Genomic DNA, 13,487 nt, shown 5'->3' with positions numbered 1-13,487 from the left:
AGCCAAAACAACCATGATTTTGAGCTTTGAGCTTCGAGCTTTGAGCTCCCCGCTGAACCTCTCCAACGACAGCAAAAGACAGCAGAGGCCTGTATCCCCAGATCAACCCAACCACACACAGCGCAATCAGCTGAACGGTTTTGAAACCCAAAATGAGTCAGATGATAATTGTGAAGGATTGGGGGGTGACATTGGCCACATTTCCCTCTAGGGAAATGTGCAACTAAGCATCTAATAACAGGGTGGGAAGCAATAGGGGTGTCATGGGGAGTGGACCCTTGCTCGGGAGGACGGTAGGAGCGGCTGAATAAATAAATAGTTTGAAAAAAACGACGAGCGTGAGAGGATGTGCCCAGAATGACAAAAAGCCAGAGGGAAAGAGAGGACATTCCTTTTGCGATAGTGACAGGACACGGGAGGGGATACGTATGTGGCTGCCCCTTCCTTTTAAAAGCAAAGAAGCCAGGCTTCAATTTCAACATCATTTCCCGGGAAGACCGGTCCTCGAAGGAAGAATTGGCCACAGCGGTTTAACTTTCCCTCAGTCAACAGTACACATGCCAGAAACAACAACGAAGTAAATGTAAAAAAAAATAAAAAATAGGACAAGGACAGAAAAACAAACCCTGCCCTGAACTCCCACACTTACAGTAAACGACCCAATATAACTTGGTCGGAGACGACCGAAAACCCAACAGAAGTCAACATTGCTTTTAATTACCACCACCCGCACCGTGCTAATTTAGCATCCAGCGGCTCTGTAAAAAAAAAAGAGGCTTCTGCTCCGTTCAGTCCGCTCATCTCCTGATGCGGATGAGCGTTGGTTAGTGTTGGACAAGTATCTCGGTGCGAAGTTGATGAAGAGGGAGCAGAGGGAGAGGGGAGAAAAGGCAAACAGCGCACTCGGTGAACAGATGTTCCTTTTGCATGGTCCAGTGCCAACGGCAGTGCCTGGCGGAGGGAGCGGGTGCCAGCCGAGGAGGAGGAAGAGGCCGGGCGGCCAGGGCTAGAGCAACAGTGAGTTGCGTGCGGCATGCCCTTTACGGCAGAGGATGCAGAGGCTTCTTTAAATATTAACAGCTGCTACTATGAAGCCAGTCAGGCTGAGTCAGCCGCTCCAGAACAGAAGCTCTGTAATCAAGGAAAAGCTGTCCGGATAGCATCTCCATTCTTTTCTCCGTTACTCTCTTTTCTCTTACTCACTCTGTCTCTCTTTTGTGTTTCTTTCTCCCTTTCTCTCATTCTATGTTCCTTCCAGAGATATAGTGTCTGGAACAGCGGATATAGTATATTTCATGGCAGAGCAAGTAGGATACAGTATATTTCATGGCAGAGCAGGTAGGATATAGTATATTTCATGGCAGAGCAAGTAGGATACAGTATATTTCATGGCAGAGCAAGTAGAATATAGTATATTTTATGGCAGAGCAAGTAGGATACAGTATATTTCATGGCAGAGCAAGTAGGATATAGTATATTTCATGGCAGAGCAGGTAGGATACAGTATACTTCATGGCAGAGCAAGTAGGATACCGTATATTTCATGGCAGAGCAAGTAGGATACAGTATATTTCATGGCAGAGCAAGTAGGATACAGTATATTTCATGGCAGAGCAAGTAGGATACAGTATATTTCATGGCAGAGCAAGTAGAATACAGTATATTTCATGGCAGAGCAAGTTGGATATAGTATGTTTCATGGCAGAGCAGGTAGGAATAAGCGCTTCCCGTGGCTTGTTGTATTGTGCAATAATGCAGTTGTTATGTAAGCCTTTATGGGAATTCTCAGAGCGGCGTAAATGAGGGTGAAATACTGAGATCATCAAGGAGATATCGAAACCCGTCCCTTCTCCCACTCCCCTCCACACATGATGTGCAGCGAAACGGCGTCCTGTGTGGGAACTGAAGGCCTATCTGTTCTGCCAGAACTTGGCAGGTGGTGTGACCTCTGTGTTGTACAGCATCAGTCACCTGGGTAGTGGCTCGTGTCTATTCTTGAGGATGGTGGCCCATGCCGCCTCCCCCAGCTCCTCTTTATTCATTCACAACCATCACGACCACTGTCATTGTTGGCAGCTCAATGGTGAGACATTTCGGCCTGCCGACGGTCTGCGGACCGACTAAGGTCCACTGTCACCCAGGAGCCAGTGTCTGAATCAACTCCCTCCTACCCACGGTTCTGGCCGACTACTCTGATATTGGCAACATCGTCACGCACGTTAGTTGTAACGACCTTCACTTTAGGTGATCTAAGGAACTGAGGGAAGACTACAAAATCATTTATAAACACCCGCGTTAGCACAGGGAAGAAAATAATGATGTCTGACCCTCTCCCGTGCTATCGAAGGGGTTCGGGAACGTTTCAGTCGCCTCGTGGCCCTAAACGAGTACCTAAAATAACTTTGAGTACCTAAAATAAAATAACAACCTAACCACAGGGGTTCCAGGTTCATCTCCAGCAACATTGCAAACTGTTTTAAAGCCTGACAGCCTGGGTCTATTAGTGCTCTAGTCCTCCCTGTCATAATCATCAACAGAGGACATGAAAGGCATATAACCTCTTGCAGATGCGGTAGTGCGGTCAATATAACTAACCTAATTTATGTTCCTCTAACTACCCTGAATACATCTGTCAATCTGACAGCTATTGTCAGCGGTAATCATTAGCCTATGGACCTGAATTGCACTGTTAGCACTGAGTCTGTTTGCCCTAGTAGGAAGCCCACTGTGGGCAGATCACCCTGTACTATCAGCTCAAATGTAAATATCACTGTCATGTCTACCTCCAATACGCTTCCCAGGAAAGCACCAAAAACAAACAAGCAACCATGAAAAGGGCTAAAAATAGCCCACATTAACTTCTTATGGCTGGGGGCAGTATTGAGTAGCTTGTATGAATAAGGTGCCCAGAGTAAACTGCCTGCTACTCAGGCCCAGTTGCTAATATATACATATTATTAGTAGACTTGGATAGAAAACCCTCTGAAGTTTCTAAAACTGTTTGAATGATGTCTGTGAGTATAACACAACTCGTATGGCAGGCAAAAACCTGAGACAAAATCCAACCGGGAAGTGGGAAATCTGAAGTTTGTAGTTTTTCAACTCATTGCCTATCGAATATACAGTGGGATATTGGTCATATTGCACTTCCTAAGGCTTCCAATAGATGATAACAGTCCTTAGAACCTTGTTTGATGCTTCTACTGTGAAGGAGGGGGGGAATGAGGGCTCTTTGAGTCAGGGGTCTGGCAGAGTGCCATGAGCTGACCACGCGCGTTCACGTGCTCACTTAGATCATTCATTTGAGGATACAGTGGTAGCAACACATGGTTATAACATCTATAGAATAGACAGGAATGCCAATGGGGGAGGTGTTGCTGTATACATTCGGAATCACGTTCCTGTAATGCTTAGAGAGGATCTCATGTCAAATGCTGTTGAAGTATAATATGGCAACAGTTTCACCTGCATCACCTAAAGCCCATTCTTGTGGGAAGTTTCCATAGACCACCAAGTGCTAACAGCCAGTATCTGGATTATATGTGTGAAATGGTTGATATAAGGTGAAATCATGTGACTAAAGACAAATAAACTGTACTAGGATGATACTAAAAAGCTTTGGATTACCTTAAATTCAATTTTGGGCCAAAAGGTGAACCCGGCTCCATCCTTCTTTAAATCAGATGGTTAAGTAAGAACCACTGCAACCGTTAACAAAGAGCTGCAATCAGTTTTGGAATGGGTGGCTAGTAATAAGCGTATCCTAAATATATAAAAACTAAAGGCATTATATTTGGGACAAATCATTTACTAAACCCTCATCTAAATCTAGTAATGAAACATTTGGCAAAGGAGCAAGTTGAGGAGACTAACCTGCTTGGTGTAACCCTAGATTGTAAACTGGTTTTAAATATGCAAAGAGGGCTAATATCAAGAACACGCATGTCAATCTCTCCAGGCTCAATAGTAGAGGAGAGATTGACTGCATCACTGCTTGTCTTTGTGAGAGGTATTGATGTGTTGTTCTGTTTCTGCTTGGACCCCAGGAAGAGTAGTGGCTGCCTTGGCAGCAGCTAATGCGGAGCCTAATACAGAAAAAGCACAATTAATGTGCAGGGCCCTCCGAGGGACCGTCATTGAGCCCCGTTTCCATGGGAACCACCCTTATCCGCCACTTTCCTTTTCCTTTCAGAGCAGGTTTCGTGTAACAGTACAGTCTATCCGCTTGGTCACCTCCAGATATGGATGGGGAGAAAAACGAGATGACGGGCAAAGAGGGAGATACTCAGCTTAAGAAGGGTTAACAAAAGAGAGCACTGAACCGAAGAGAGAAAAACACAAGGTTTACTCTCAACTCAGAGAGTCACAGGGCCAATCAAACAATTGAGCACTTATCCCCTTGTAAAACCAATCCCGGAGACACTGATCTTTCAATTTAGCCCGGATCGTCGAGTTGCAGCCGACACAGGATCCATTTAGCCAAACTTTACACCAAGTAATAAACCAATCAGGTCCACTGAGTTGGCCAAACCATTCTCTATCTTTTTTTTTTATCCCAGCCCCGTCCCCACAGGAGGCATTTTGCCTCTTGCCAAGCCGTCATTGTAAATAACAATTTATTCTTAATTGACTTGCCTGGTTAAATAAAGGTACATTCCAGTCTCCCAGGCACTTTCTGAGGGGGGCTGGAGAGAGATGGAGCTGGAGGGTTGTCGAGCTTGGCGTACAAATTCAGCCCAGGCACTCAGTGAGGATGAGAGGGGGAGGATGGGCTGGGTGAGAGATGGACAGAGGGATGTCTTCTCTGCTGAGCAGTGAGAGATGACGTCAGTAAAAAGGAGCCACCAATGACCTCAGAAAACCAACACATCATGAAAAGTATAGACAGGTATAATATGACCAAACACCCGTAGTACAAGAGCTAAACAACTCCTTTCAAACTATTAGTATGACTCGAAACGCACAACAAAACGACATAGCTCTATCACAACACAAATGGGACGTAAACATAGGGAAATACAATTTCCCGTTTGGATAACACTCTCGGCTGATAGTGCCGTGTGCGCAAATAGAGCCACGCGCGGCAAAGCCCCATAGCAGATTGTGCTAGATCTTAACAGTGCTAAACAAATGTGTAATGCAGCAGTGGAGCAGCTGAGAGAGAGAGGGAGGTGAGGCAGTGGGAATGGGAATTGGCTTGGAGATAATACAGCGGGCAAATACAGTTGGGCGGGTGTTAATGCCGGCTCACTGCAGACTTAATCAAATGAGGTCTGCTAGGGTTGCCTCCATTGTGATGGAGGCCCCTCTCTCTTTCTCTCTCATCTTTCTTGTGTCTCTTTCTTTTTTCTTTTTTTTCTCTCTCTCTTTCTCGGGTTATTTTGTTTCCCCCCCCTCCTCTTGTTCATCCGCCTGTTAGTCGGTTTCTCTATATCTGTCTCCCCATCTTTCTTTCATCTTGCACGCTTTATCACTGTTCTGTTCATTCTCTCTCTCTCTCACTGCCTATTTATTGATGGTCTTTTCCTCCTAGTTTTCCCTCTCTCCCCTCTACATCTCCCCCTCTCTGCCTGCTCAGTGTATGTGGACTTGGGGGAGAGCTAAAGGTGAGATCAGCAGGTGGATCAGAGGAGTAGGGAGAAGAGGGAGAAGAGGAGGGGGTAGATCTGCACCATATTTGACAGTGCCTTATTAAGACTCAATGCCCACCTGCTCCACGCACACAAGCACGCGCGCAGACCTGCACAAACACACACACACGGACACACACACACACACGGAGACACACACACACACACACACACGGAGACACACACACGGACACACACGGACACACACACACACACACACACACGGACACACACACACACACACACACACACACGGACACACACACACACACACACACACACACACACACACACACACACACACACACACACACACACACACACACACACACACACACACACACACACACACACACACACACACACAGAGAGAGAGACACACACACACAGAGAGAGACACACACACACAAACCTCTCCTTTTAGCACCCTCTGTTTTTCCATCCATTTACCTCCCCCTTTTCTCTTTCTTATCTCTTCACCTCTTCATCTTTCCTGTATCTCTTTCTACACCTTCTGAATATGTCACTTGGTAGCAGGAAATACTTTTAGTTCCATGACAGAATTCAAAAGTAATTTTGGACTGACCAATGTAGATATTTTCAAATACATGCTACTTAAAAGTTACACGTCACAACATGTCGATTTGAGATATTTTGGACATCAGAGTAACCTTGAGGGAATCTTACTTGAGTCAGAAAAGGATGTTCATATGATAAGGTATACAAAACCTTTAGAGAACATATCCAACTGACTATCTCTTCGAAAAAAATATAAACTATTGGAACCAAGACTTCAAAATAACTGATGTTGGCAGTTTTATTGAATTTATTTAACTAGGCAAGTCAGTTAAGAACAAATTCTTATTTACGATGACGGCCTACCCCGGCCAAACCCGGACAGCGCTGGGCCAATTGTGCGCCGCACTATGGGACTCCCAATCACGGCCGGATGTGATACAGCCTGGAATTGAACCAGGATGTCTGTAGTGACGCCTCAAGCGCTGAGATGCAGTGCCTTGGACCACTGCGCCACTCGGGAGCCCAAAGTTGGAGCATAACTAACGAAATTACAGTTTACAAAAATGTACGCTTAATCCAGTATAAACTAATGTATAGAATTTATTATCGAAGAGACAAAATTCACAAATTCTACAGCACAACGGCAGAGTCATGTCTTAAGTGTAAAACTAATAATGACTCAATAATCCGTGCTTTCTGGGAATGCTATAAAGTCCTGAAGTCGTGGGCAGAGCTAGAAAGTTAGCTGTCAGAAGCATTACAATGTGAACTTCATTTTAATCCGTCTGTCTGCATATGTCAAGACCCGATGGGTTGGACGATTCTCTTCTCATCGCTCATCTTGAAAACATTTATACAAAAAAACGTGGAAATCAATCCATTCGCCATCATTAACACAATGGACAAATCAAATGATTTCTGATTGAAAAAATATTGAAAGTGTGTTGGCTATGGAGAGAAACAAATTGGTGCAGTGTCAGGCCACGTGGTGGAAAGTGATGGGGGTGTGTGCTAGTGGGTCTGAGTAGGTGTGATGTAGTTGATGTATGTATGATGTTGCTGTTTGTATGTGAATATTTTGTGTTGTTTATTTTAAAAAAATACTATAAAATCGTAAAAAAATAAAAATAAAATGTCACTCCCTCCTCCTTTCGCTACTTCTCTACTATTACGACGTGCTTTCTGTCACATTTGATTCACAGGTTTTAACAAGAATGAAAGTGATACGAAACAAAGACTATCACTGAAACAATTAGCTTTTCATGTAAGTAATGATATAACAACGACACAAGTGTAGATCATTGAAGTGGGAACTGTACATGAAATAAAACACATTCTCTTTCCCTCACCCCAGTTGGGAGGTCAATTGTAAACTTGTCTCGTTGTTAAATCTGTCCCAGCCAATCGGGGGTTTCCTTTTCACTGGTGGCCTTATTTAACTGGCCAATTAGGCTCCTGATTCAGTCTGTTGTTGGGGTGTGGTGACCTCTGCCCTGCCCAGCACGACACAATTACCCATGAGCCACAGAAGCACGACGGAGTCGGAGAGCAGCCAAGGAGCCGGCCAAACCAAGATAATGGAGAGAGATGCATCATGCATGAACACACATACTGTATACACACACACACACACACACACACAGACACAGACACAGACACAGACACAGACACAGACACACACACACACACACACACACACACACACACACTGTGACATGCATGGACGCACTCACATGCATCACACACAAATATACTGCACACAAACACACTTATAAATTCAGAGTCACGGATGGAGTGTCTACTGAAGGAGAACGGGAACAGGGGATCAATGGATAGGGAGAAAGAGTGGGAGAATTTAGCAGAGGAAAAATGTCACACACACAAACACTCAAATACAATTTGATTTGAATTTGATTTGTTCTCTATTAAGAGAGGGGTCCTGGGTATTGCTCACGTGCTCAGCCGGCCAATAGAGAAGGACTTGCTGATTGTACATGAAGAACCATTTAACCCTGCTTCTCTATGTCTCTATGGCTACTCCAATGGGTATCCTAATAGGGGACAGCAGGAAAAAGATAGTGAATGCCTGCTTCCCAAACGGCACCCTATTCCCTATGTAGTGCAGTGCACTATATTGGGAATTGGGTGCCATTTGAGACGTATTGAATATGCAGTGGGCAGGTGGGTGGTTGGGGTCTGGAAGTCAATACTTATCCATTCATGTATCCCTCGCACTTAGTGTCCTCCCTGCCTGTCCCAGACCCACCCATTGTCACCTTCCTGGCTAGCTACAAGTGTCTCCCTGACACCTTCCCAGCTATGTAGGATCACATGCACACTCACATATCATTTTTTTGTTTTTTTGTTTATTCGACAGGGAAAACGTACAACAGAACATACGTCTCAGAGTCTGAGAACGGAGGTGTCCGTTGCACCAGTTTTAGCTGACAGTCTCATTTACGTCTGCAGTCCCTGGACATGGGGAACATATAAACAAGAAAACGTTTTTTAAAAACTGAGATCAGGACGTACAGGCACACACATACACACACGCACACACACGTGCACGGACACACACACCCGCTGCGATATGCACATGCACGTACCCACACACGTTTTATTTGACTATACCTGTGGGGATCAAACTATTTATTCCCATTCCAAATCCTATTTCAACCCTAACCCTTTACCTAACTCTAACCTAAACCCCTAACTCTAATTCTAACCCTAATTTCAACTCTAACCCTAACCCGAAAATAACATTGGTCCTTGTGAGGACTTCTTATCCCCCCCACAAGGATAGGAAAACCAAAAAAAACACACACTATTTCTCAGGCCTGTGTTGTGTAAGCGCCCCTCCGGCTCCCTAATGCATGATAATGCACTTTTTCTTTCCAGCTGCACTCGGGCTTTCCGGAGGAATACAGCGGGAATGATCATCAGCCACGCTCCGTTACTCCAAATCATTCACGGCGCGGCTTTAAGAACACGTCGCTCGCTAATACCCTGCCACCCCCGGGGCCGGCCGTCAACCACTGCAGCTACTGCACTGAACTGCCTCGACCGGTGGAGGGAGGGAGGGAGGGAGGGAGGGAGAGAGGGAGAGAGTGAGATCTCTCTCTAAAGAAATACAGAGAGACAATGGGAGAGGGAAGAGAAGGAGAGAAGAGAATAAGGAGACAGAGGGAGGGAAATGTGGAAGGACGTCCTAAGGCTTGGCCTGGAGCCAAAAGCCCTCCCTCCCTCTCCGCTCTCTCGTTTTATTTTAATCTGAGAAATTGGTGCCCAGCAGCGTTTGGGGCTGAAGCTATTTGGGGGGTTGATTGGGTCCTGTTTGTGGCCCACAGTGGCTTTGCTCACAGCAAACTACCAGGGGAGGGCTGGGCAGCAGTGGTGAAGTTGGAGGTTTGTCTGCAAACCACATTCGTTCTCTCCCTCCGCCGACTCCTCTCTCTCCACTCTTGGCCAAATCAGAGGCGAGGATGGAGTGGGGCCGATACGATTTAGAGCACGGGATGACTCATAGGATAGCACACCCGGCCAGGGCAGCGGTTAGGGAGCGGGGTTATACCTGACGCAGAGCCCTGCTTTCTACATGGCACCCTATTCCCTATGTAGTACCCTGGTCAAAAGTATTGCACTCGGGCCCTGATCAAAAATAGCGCATTACCTTGGGAATAGTATGCCGTTTGCGACGTAGCCAGGCTTTTTCATTTCGAACGATGACGGGAGGCAAAGGGAGCCCACTTTCATTTGCCAGGCCAGAGGATGTCAACGCAATTTGCCCCGAGACTTGAGTTGAGCCAGAGGTGATATTAAAATAGCTGTGTGGACACGGGGGTTGTGATAAAAGTGGGACGTAAAAACCCCAGTGTGTGCGCGTGTGCATGCGTGTCAGTGCATGCGTTTGTGCGTAACTGTGTGTGTTGGCGGAATCCAATTAAATCGGCATGGGCAGTGAGTCGCAGAACAAACACCACTTCCTGGTACCTCCAGGAAAGCAGCCAATTAGCAGGCTGCCTGATCAAACGAGCCTGGTGGCCTCGCCCCGCCCGCGCTACACCACTCTACTCACTAACGAGCTCACTCAGCTAGTAGTGTCACAGAGAGAGAGGGGGGGGGGGAAAGGAGGAATGAAAATGAATGACAGATGGGAGAAAGAAACAGAGAGAGAAATACAACAGAAAGAAAGAAACAGAGAGAGAGCGGACCCAATAGAGTGAAAAAGCCTGAGAAATAGGCAACTATATAGCTTCAAAATCCCAGCACCTGTGTTTGAGTTGTCCTAGAGAGTGAGAGAGGCAGAAAAGAGAGGGAGAAAGTGAGCATGGCAGAGAAGAGAGGCCTCGGTCAGGGCTACAGTGGAGTTTATCCAGGCACACTACAGGAGGAGAGGAGAGGTTGGGATTAGTTCCACCCTGGGAGGCAATGAGGATGAAAAAGATGGGAAAGTGGGAGTAGGAGGAGGATGAGAGAGAGACGGGGAGAACGAGTGTGTGTTTCTCCCTCTGTGTGTGTGTGTGTCTCTCTATGTGTGTGTGCGTGTGCGCGTGTGCATATGCGTACTTGCGTGTGTGTGAAACAGAGGGGCGGGGGGGGGGGGGGGGGGGGGGCACAAAGTGCCAGGCCGGGCCATAGCCAGGGTTAACAGGCAGAGAACGAAAGAATGTGAAAGAGGGATAGAGAGAGAGCAGAGAGAGAGGTCCACAGCCAGTAAAAACAGGATAGACAAGAAATAAAATAAAAGAAGAGAGGTGACCCACAGAGAGAGAGAAATAGAGAGGCGGGACAACAGAGGGTGAGAAACGGTGAGGAGCAAAATACGGAGGAAGGAAGTACAGAAGGCAGATGGGAAGGAAGAGAAGAAGAGAGAGAGAGAAATGAAAAGGAAACAGAGAGAAGGATACAGAAAGGAAAGAAATTGCAGGTGTCTATAGTCTTCCCAAGGACTTCCAGAGGACTGGGTGCAAAAGGCAGATGGCCCTGTATCTTAGGCATTCAGCTCACTATTCTACTGTAGCGGCCAGGAAGTGTCACACGCCTAAACGCACCTCTGCCAGACTCGGGACAGCGCAGGAACACGGCTAGAGACAGGGCACCGCTTCTCAATACTAATGCTGAATAGAGCAGCCTGATCACTAGAAATAGACTTCGATTTCAGATGTTTGAAAAGGTCCCGAAAAAGTCGATCCATGCCTTCCTCTGAGGACACAAGAAGAATACTACTGCTGGCCGCGAACTCATGATGCTCGGAGTCGAAGAGCGCTGTGCTCCAGCAGTTCACAACGCTCTAACAAGCCGAGAGAATACTAAGAATACTGATGTATTGGCGCGTCATTTTTTCGTTTTTTTGGTTTTAAGCCTTTCCCAAACCATAGCCATAAACGTAATCACTGAACTGTTAACCTTTGAATTGTTTAGCCCTGTAATGACGCGGAATTAACCCTGTGACCACGCGGAATTAGTACGTCGGAAATAGATGTTCAACGTCGAATTTCGAAGGGAAACTGTGAGATCTTGTTGAAGTAGAAGAGCACAAGAGGAGTGTGTGTGTGTGTGTGTGTGTGTGTGTGTGTGTGTGTGTGTGTGTGTGTGTGTGTGTGTGTGTGTGTGTGTGTGTGTGTGTGTGTGTGTGTGGAGGGAGGGTGTGTTTGTGTGTGTTTGTTCACTAGCACCATGTCCCTTGCCTCATGTCCTACATCTCCAAGTCTTTGTTCAACATCCCCTGACCCCTGACCTCTATAACCCATTGTTCTCTCTCTCCTATTCACGGTTACCCCTTTTCTCTTACACAGTATACAGTGTACTCTATCCCCTGTCCCTTATACCTTGTCCATTCTCTCTCTCCCCTAAGCTTTTGTCCAAAATCCCCTCTCCCTCCACTTCCCTCTCCCCCCTCCCCCGTCCCCTCTCTCTCACCCAGTCCCAGCCTACTCGGCTGATAAACCTGTACGAGGCAATGCCTCGACACAGATGGAGAGAGGGGGGGGCTTATCCTCTCTCCTCCACCCCCAACAGCCTCCACCCTACAGCCCCACCCACCCCCTTCCACCCTCCAGCCCTATGCCTGGAAAGAGAGAGCCCGGTCTCTGCCTGCCTGAGGGGCCTGTGTTGTGTGACGGTGCACGGCCACCTGGGCCCTGCCCCAAAGCCTGGATTGCCATGTAAGACTGTGGCTGCCGACAATAACCCCGGATCCTGGGCCCTGGTCCAGTCAGCACAGGAGAGGAGCTTCACGACTGCACCACCACAAGCTACTGCCAGCTCTACGGCTCAGCCCAAGCCCCAGTCACAGCCACAACCGGGACAGATGGCAGCAGTGGAGGAGACAGAGAGTGGGAGAGGGAGGGAGAACGAAAGAGAGAGAGAGAGACAGCGAGAGAAGGAGAGCGATAGAGAGCGAGGGAGTGTGTATGTGTGTATGCTTGTGTGCATGTGTATGTGTGAGAGAGAGAGAGAGAGAGAGAGAGAGAGAGAGAGAGAGAGAGAGAGAGAGAGATGAAGAGAGAGAGAAATAGAGAGCGAGAGAATGGAGCGAGAATGGCGAGAGAACAGACAGTAAAGCTCTTGTCCCTGTCCAAGTGTGACGTAAAGCCAATACAGTAGTGCCAGAATGGACAAACAGGATGAGCCACAACATGGGAGGCAGTGAGGCCGCAAAGCATGACGGGACAACAAGAGTGACCGGGACATTAATATCTGCCCGAGTATTACCTTGAACATTCATCAACCTAAATCAAATCGAATCTAATTTTATTTGTCACATGAGCAAGAATATAACAGGTGTAGACCTTACTGTGAAATGCTTACTTATAAGCCCTAAACCAACAATGCAGTGGGGGACTCGAAACAAATCCACACCGTGCGGGTACTACATACTGTTTGGCACCAATCGTAAGGTGGCTCTTTCCATTTGAAAGATTGTGGCCAATATAAGGACCACGGTTCCTGTGTTCGGTAAGACTTTATTTGGATAGTCCATCTGTAGATGCTCTACAGACTATCAGTAACAATTCAATTAACTATCTACTAACCCTAACCCTAGCCCTTAACTCTAACCCTTATTCTAAACCTAACCTTAACCATAACCTTAGAAAGCAGTTCATTTGAACTATCCAAATAAAGTGGGTTTTCTTTACCAATCACCAATCCCTCCCCCTCTCACTCCCCTCCCTTCTCATCAGTGTACACAGCAGAGAGAGAGAGAGAGAGAGAATGACTTAATCCTGTGCTAGTCAGTTGACACTCTTGTCTCAGGGAACTCCTGCAGCATGAGTGTGCTATTTACACCACCTCATGTCTATGTCCCAAATGGCACCCTATTCCCTATATAGTGCA

General features: G+C 46.8%; 1 protein-coding gene across 19 annotated transcripts in view; it reads right to left on the bottom strand.

Annotated features, from left to right (window-relative positions):
* The window catches only part of LOC129811066 (receptor-type tyrosine-protein phosphatase S-like), a 278,327-nt gene that overhangs the window by 116,336 nt on the left and 148,504 nt on the right, over window positions 1-13,487 (bottom strand). The window lies entirely within an intron of this gene.

The sequence above is a fragment of the Salvelinus fontinalis genome, chromosome 14, assembly GCF_029448725.1.
Source record: "Salvelinus fontinalis isolate EN_2023a chromosome 14, ASM2944872v1, whole genome shotgun sequence".
NCBI classification, from domain to species: domain Eukaryota; kingdom Metazoa; phylum Chordata; class Actinopteri; order Salmoniformes; family Salmonidae; genus Salvelinus; species Salvelinus fontinalis.
This window is presented reverse-complemented; position numbering and strand designations above follow the sequence as displayed.